The 7,604-nt window shown below is 37.3% G+C and overlaps 1 long non-coding RNA gene across 2 annotated transcripts; it reads left to right on the top strand.

Moving 5' to 3' along the window:
- Positions 1-2,156: 2,156 nt before the first annotated feature.
- LOC138821289 (uncharacterized) lies at positions 2,157-7,604 on the top strand. Of its 2 annotated transcripts, none has more exons than XR_011370122.1 (4): positions 2,157-2,222; positions 4,856-4,936; positions 6,461-6,599; positions 7,514-7,604. It is a non-coding gene; the product is annotated as an uncharacterized lncRNA (long non-coding RNA). The 2 variants fall into 2 exon arrangements; XR_011370121.1 differs by having other exon boundaries at positions 6,451-6,599.

Raw genomic sequence — 7,604 nt, 5'->3', positions numbered from 1 at the left:
AAGTTATGTATTCAAATGCTTTTTTTTCTTTCATGTGGTTGTTTCTAACACATTTATGAGATTATTTTTTGGTTGCTTTGTATGTCCCTCCCCCCTGGTATAACCCCTGCTTTCACTGTAGTGTACGTTGGTATAATTTGTAGAAGAGAAGCGAAAAAACAAATAGTTTAAATAGGGATACAGGTGAATCCGTGGCAATAATGAGATGTACAATACGTTATGTGCAAAAATGAACTTCATGTCTTTGCTTGAGGGGAGCAGGATTGAGAGGGGGGTAGGGGGAGGATGAGAAGGGATGGAAAGGGGAAACAAAGAATAGGCAACAATGCTTGATAAGAAATGTATTCATTATCTTGCCCATGTAATTGTAACTCCTCTGTATGGTATTTTCACAGTAAGAAAAAATCAAAAATAAAATAAGATAAATAAATGTTTGAAGACCTTAAAAAACAGAAATTGTAACTCCTCTGCAGGTATTTTCACAATAAAAATTTTATTAATAAAATTTTAAAAAGAAGAAGAAGAAAAAGAAAACAATTAAGAAAATTATTCCAGGGCTTGGAAGGTGGCTCAGTGGTAAAGTGCTTGCTTTGCATTCATGAGGCCCTGGGTTCGATTCCTTAGCACCCCATAAGCAAAAAGAAAAAAGCCAGAATTGGCACTGTGGCTGAATTTGTAGTGTGCTAGCCTTGAGCTGAAGAGCTGAGGGACCGCACCCAGGCCCAGAGTTCAGGACCCACCACCGGACCCCTTCAAAAAAATATTCCTAGCCTAGTTTGATCTAAGACTAAATTTCTTTTCTTGTTCTAGTTTTCATATGTTCATAGAAATTAAAATTCCAAAAATTCAATGGATGTTGGCATTCAGGAATATCTTCATAGACACTAATATTGGAGGCCCTTTAGTGGAATTTTTTTATTTCATTTATTATTTTCCCAAATAAATCACCATGATTGTGTATTTTGTTTCTTTTCATTGTTATTGGCTCTTATGTTGAGTATACTTTTTCCTAGCAAAGTAGAGAAAAGCAATTTGATTGAGCAAGTAACATATGGCTTTCATAAAATGCAGATGCATATATTTGTGTCTTCTGTCATTTCTAATATTTCTTCCAGAAAAAGTTAATAATTACTCATAAGAGATACCTAATTTCAAGGTATTCCAGTTATCACATACACTTTTTGATTGAGTTATCTCTGTATAAACTCAAAATAAACAGAAATCACATCTTCGTTTTAAAAACTGTAGTTTACAAAGAGTTTTTAGCCAACACCAAAAATATTTCTAGGTATTCTGAATTTTGTGTGAAATATTTTTAACAATAGTTTTTTGCTAACATGTAATTCACATGTCTTCAAATAGAAAATGTGTAAACTTTAGAACAGACATTAAAATAGTTGTAAAATTCAGTTACAGGTATTTGTCCAGCATACATCCTCTATAGCGTGTCTTTTCAAAATTTGTTTTTGCGGATTATTTCTAGGGTCTAACATATACTGGTCCAGTGTACTGTCAATGAACTACATTACCTGTGCAAACAAGTTTTTTACTTCTCTATACATTCATAGAAGTGTAATGCATGGATCTTATACAATTATCTTTGACCTTTTGAAGACTTGAAAACTTGCGTGCTAAAATGATTGCAGTATTATACAAATTGATCTGATATTTGGAGTATAGCAATTTCTCCACAAATGCATTAATATATTTTGTGTCATCTTCTTATATAATGGTCATGCTAGTAACATTTTCTTTTTTCTTAGTTACTAAAGAGGAGCTTATTTCATATGCTTCTCCTATTGACTACTAATTTACATATGTTCTTTAAATAAATATCCTATTCAGAAATAATTTATATAGAATTAGATGACATAAAAATACTTAAGACTCAGGATCATTCATTGTAGATATAACAATGTAGCATTAACAAATATATGCCCTCTATCTGTTGCATATATTTTCAATTATGTTATACTGTCCTTTTTTGAAATATGAATGGTTATCAGTTGATGTTATCTAGTTTATTCTTGCTTGCCTTTAGCCACTAATGAGCCTCCTGAGCATCTAGGATTATAGGCATGACCGATTGGTGCATGTTTGTCTTTCAAGATTTTAAGTGTTTTCCTCTTTCTTTTGAATTCAAATATTGTCCTTTCAGGAATTCTGCAAATTCTCAGACTGTTATTCTCCAACTGTCAAGAAGATAAGCATCTGTTTGATGGGTAACTGTCCTTTTTATTGTGTTTGACATATTTTTCATGATTTTTATTGTTTTATCCTTCCTAATTATTGCATATCATGATTAGAATATTTAATATATAGACTTCAGCTTTGCCTCAAGAGAGATAGTAGAAGTCATGTCAAAAGAATGCTTTAAGGAAGTGGCGCTGTAGCTCAAGTGGTAGAGCACTTATCTTGAGCTGAAGAGCTGAGGAACAGCGCTCAAACACAGAGATCAAGCCAAATGACTGACAAAAAAAAGAATGTTTGAAAAGATTCTTATAGAGACAGAATTTTGAACTTTATACATAAAAATGACCAAAAAATTTAGTTGGTCTTTGTTCCTATGAAGAAATTTTAAAATAGGCGTTAAATTATATAGCAATATATTTTAAATGCCAACTAAACAAAAAATTAAAATATTATAATCAGCAAAGTTTTCCCTAGATGATTGTCTCATGTATTCCTCCCCCACATCCTTTTCCCTGTTTTGGAGCCTAGAAAGGAAAAGGTAAATTGGTGTTGATTATTAAGCATTGTAAAGTTCTCAAACTAGCTTTTCAGAAGTTCTACAGGCTTGGGATGTAGAACTGTGGTAGAGACCAAGTTTAGCATGTGCAAGGCCCTGCATTGGATCTTCAGCACTGAGAAAAGAAGAAGACCACGACGATGACGACGGTGAGGAAGAAGAAGAAGAAGAAGAAGAAGAAGAAGAAGAAGAAGAAGAAGAAGAAGAAGAAGAAGAAGAAGAAGAAGAAGAAGAAGAAGAAGAAGAAGAAGAAGAAGAAGAAGAAGAAGAAGAAGAAGAAGAAGAAGAAGAAAAGAGGAAGATGGAGAAGAAGAAAAGAGGAAGAAGAAGAGGAAGAAGAAGAGGAAGAAGAAGGAGAGGAAGAAGGAGAGGAAGAAGAGGAAGAAGGAGAGGAGGAAGAAGAGGAGGAAGAAGAGGAGGAAGAAGAGGAGGAAGAAGAGGAGGAGGAAGAAGAAGAAGAAGAAGAAGAAGAAGAAGAAGAAGAAGAAGAAGAAGAAGAAGAAGAAGAAGAAGAAGAAGAAGAAGAAGAAGAAGAAGAAGAAGAAGAAGAAGGAGAAGAAGGAGAAGAAGAAGGAGAAGAAGAAGGAGAAGAAGGAGAAGGAGAAGGAGAAGAAGGAGAAGAAGGAGAAGAAGAAGAAGAAGAAGAAGAAGAAGAAGAAGAAGAAGAAGAAGAAGAAGAAGAAGAAGAAGAAGAAGAAGAAGAAGAAGAAGAAGGAGGAGGAGGAGGAGGAGGAGGAGGAGGAGGAGGAGGAGGAGGAGGAGGAGGAGGAGGAGGAGGAGGAGGAGGAGGAGGAGGAGGAGGAGGAGGAGGAGAAGGAGAAGAAGAAGGAGAAGAAGAAGGAGAAGAAGAAGGAGAAGAAGAAGAAGGAGAAGAAGAAGGAGAAGAAGAAGGAGAAGAAGAAGGAGACGAAGAAGAAGAGGAAGAAGAAGAGGAAGGAGGAGGAGGAGGAGGAGGAGGAGGAGGAGGAGGAGGAGGAGGAGGAGGAGGAGGAGGAGGAGGAGGAGGAGGAGGAGGAGGAAGAAAAAGAAAAAGAGGGGAAGGAAGAAAAAGAAAAAGAGGGGGAAGAAGAAAAAGAAAAAGAGGAGGAGGGGGAAGAGAAGGAAGAGGTACAGAATCACATTTATCCACATTTTATTGAGTGAATAATTATGTCAAAATAAGAGTTTCAAGTTTCTTTTTGATCTTTACAGTAGTTCCTGCTTAGCCTCCGGATATACATTCCAACTGGATATCTGAAATCAATGAAGTAACCTCTGTATTCAGAATTTGCACATTAGGTGTTCACCCAACCAGAAATTTAAAATATTCAGGAAAAAATTCTTCCCCACAGATTCAATATAACAACTATTTACATACTGTTACATATATGTTGGTAATAGATATAACCTTGAAGTGATGTAAAGTGTAGCTTACTTTATATGACATATTATGCTATTTTCTACATGGGCCTGGAGCCTATACTGATTTTAGTACACTCAATCAGTTCTCAAAGCCACCCTATAAATACAAAGATGAAAATTTTATGCGTTTACCCAGACAAATATAGCTACAATAAAGCTTAAGTTATAAATTAGGTACAGTAAGACAATAATTACAGTAACTAATAAAATAGAAGAAATGAAACAATATACTGTAAAAAAAGTGATGTGAAATAGGTGTGGAAGTGCACACCTGTAATCCCAGAAAACAAAGTGGAGGCAAGAAAATAATGAGAGAGATTTACAGTGAGACCTTACATCCACAAAAACCAAAAAAGGTATTGTGTGAATGTGATCTCTTTCAAAATACGAAATTTTTTTCCTTTTAATCTTTACAGAGCACAGTTGAGCACAGGTAACTAACTAAAGAAGGAAATTAGAGTGAAGGAGACTACTCTATAATTGCTTTGTGAAGAGAAAAATGTATCCTATTTAAAGGTTCTCTTCTGAGAAGAAAACCCATGCACCATTCTTTTGTCTTTTTTCTGAAACTAAGACATTTCTCCCCTCCCATCTAACCACCTTACCACCTAGGTTGTGGAAAGGACAAACCCTTTCAAACTAGATTAGCTGTGCCATCAAGGCTTTCCATGGAATTACAAACATCTTTATTCTTGAACAATTCAGTTTCCTGTAGCCGGTTTCACTCCTATCTTGCTCCTTGATGCCCAGAAGACCCTCCTTTGAAGACATATTCAGTATTTTCAGGTGAGTAAGATAAATGACTTCCTTAGGAGAAAATGTGAATTTGAAGATTTAAATTGAGAAGGGAAATCAAACTCTTCCATCTTTTTTTTTATTAAGGATCAGAAAAAAATGATATGTGCTTATGTGCTGAGAGTAAGCAACTTTTTTGGAGGGGGGGGTGGATCCTGTCGTGGTGCCTGAACTCTGGGCCTGGGCGCAGTCTCTTAGCTCTTCACCTCAAGGCTAGCGCTCTACCACTTGAGCCACAGTGACACTTCTGACTTTTTTCTTTTTTGCTTATGTGGTGCTGAGGAATCGAACCCAGGGCCTCAGGCATGCAAGGCAAGCTCTCTATCACTGAGCCTCCTTCCCAGCCCGAGTAAGCAACTTTTGCAGCCTGTGCTAATGAATTTAATCTTGATGCTGAAATGAAATGTCTGCCATGTGTCCTGAACCGGAATTCCTTATTTTCTGAGAGTACCACTCCTTCAGAAATTCAGATTTGTGCTGTGAATAATTACTTTCTGTAAAATGTAGTTGCTTGGATGTTTTGATTTTGTGAAGGCTTGGTGAATTTGATGTTCTTTCAGTTAAATTAAGCATGTAAAAATGAATTGAACCTGATTAAATGAATTTCTTTCTGCCCATTTTCTCTGGTACAGATTTTTCTGATTTAGGAAATCTATATTTTAAGTAATTCTGGATGCCTAATTAGGTCTGTGTATGTACATGAGTCAATAAGAAATGCAGAATTCTCCACATTGATTTTGGAGCAAAGACTCACAGCTGGTAACTGGGCAATGATTCAGAAGACAGATGAGGCTGAAGCCATAAGCCTTCCTGCCTGTGTTCGGCTCCCAATCTCTTCTAAAACGCCCCTCACTTTCCATGCGTTGGTTTCTCTTTCTGTCCAGAGGTTTCTGGAGCTTCATCTTATTCTGGCCTCTTAGTATACCAACATGATGGGAGTGAAAGCAAGCAAGGGAGATGTGTCAGAGGGATTTTTTTCGGGGTCGGTTGTGGGGCCTGACCTCTGAGCATGTCCACTGTCCCTCAGCTCTTCAGCTCAAGGCCAACACTTTCCCACTTGAGCGCCACTTCTGGCTTTTTCTGTGGTGCTGAGGAATTGAACCTAGGTCCTCATGCATGCAAAACAATAACTTTACCACTGAGCCACCTTCCCAACCCCAGCAGAACGATTTTATCTCGGAATCCATCACACTTGGGAGCTTCTGGCTGAAAACCCCAGAAAGACAAAAGTGAGGAAACACCTAAAAAATGTAATATAGGAAGTTGAAATGTTTAACCCTAAAAACAGTTTCTTGGATAAGGAGACTCAGGAACTGGTGTCACCTGAGGAGAATCTGATAGAAGAGAAAATATTCAGAAAATGAGAAGGGGTGTGAGGGAGTGGAGAGAAAGAGGCCTAGATTACCTAGAACTGGACTTGAGTGTGAGCTTAATTTCACTGTGGGAAACCAAACACAATGACACAATAGTTTACAACTTTGATTACTTTCTCTCATGCTACCAAGCCTTTTCCAGGTCCACTGCCACTCAGCATGGTGTCCATTCTGGGATTCACTGACTGCTGGTGGTTCCCAGTGGAAGAAAAGAACGTAAACCACAGGACTAAAGCTCAGAAAAGACACATGTCATCATTTTTCACATTTCCTTTGTCAAAGTAAGTTATACAACAAAGCCTGGTATCAATGGGGAGGGGAATACATATTGTGAGCAATATAATAATATCTATTATTATTGTCATAATAAGCTAACATCTATTGTTTTCACCAAAGTGAAGGGATGGCATTTCTCCTTTTTCAGGAGTATGGGACAAGGCATTCTGTAGAATGTTCTTCAATTGGGGGCTCTCTGAATCTTTTCTCCTGAGGTTTCAAGAAGGAGAATTACAGTGCAAAAGTATGTTCTCAAGCTGAGCACTAGTGGCTCACACCTATATTCTGAGCCTGAGAATTATGATTAGAAGTCACCCTGGGCAGGACAACCCATGAGACTCATCTCCAATTAACCAGAAAGAGCCAGATTTGGAGCTGTGGCTCAAATGTTGGAGCACTAGCTTTGACGGAGTGTGGGTGAGAGGAAGCTCTGGGACAGAATCTTGGCCCTGAGTTCAAACCCAGGATTGAGGGATGGAGGGGAAATATGCTCTAATTGCATGAAATCAAGGGTGTATGTCAACATCAATATTGATGGTAACTTTGGGGTAGAGTTGACAAGTTTTATTCAGGAAATGATATGTTCCACTTTTCTCTGTTCTGTATTCTTAAAAAAAAAAAAAAACAGCTACGTGCAATCTAAACCTAAGAGGTGTGGATTGCACTGATGGATTGGTTACACTTTTCTCTACTTAAGAAATTATACATAAGTCGTGTAAAAAGTGTTTTTATTTTTAGGAGTTTTAATTTAATATGTCATTTTGTGAGTACATCTTGATCAATGTCACCAATTTAATCATTCTTCTCTCTCTCTACCAACCCATCCCCTCAATTTACCTGGTTACACTTTCACACAGTTACATTATGACTGGATTAGCCTACTGCACCAGTTTTGTAAAGAATTTTCTTCATTGTACAGGCAAGGAAGATGAAGATGAGGACGACAAGCCCAAGACAGCATAGCTATTAATTGGCATCAAGATTATTTGACTTACAAAATCTTCACCAAA

The sequence above is a fragment of the Dipodomys merriami genome, unplaced genomic scaffold (assembly GCF_024711535.1).
Source record: "Dipodomys merriami isolate MVZ:Mamm:240054 unplaced genomic scaffold, mDipMer1.0.p SCAF_908, whole genome shotgun sequence".
In the NCBI taxonomy this organism is placed as follows: Eukaryota; Metazoa; Chordata; class Mammalia; order Rodentia; family Heteromyidae; genus Dipodomys; species Dipodomys merriami.
Note: the sequence above shows the minus strand (reverse complement) of the source record. Positions and strands in the feature narration are given on the sequence as shown.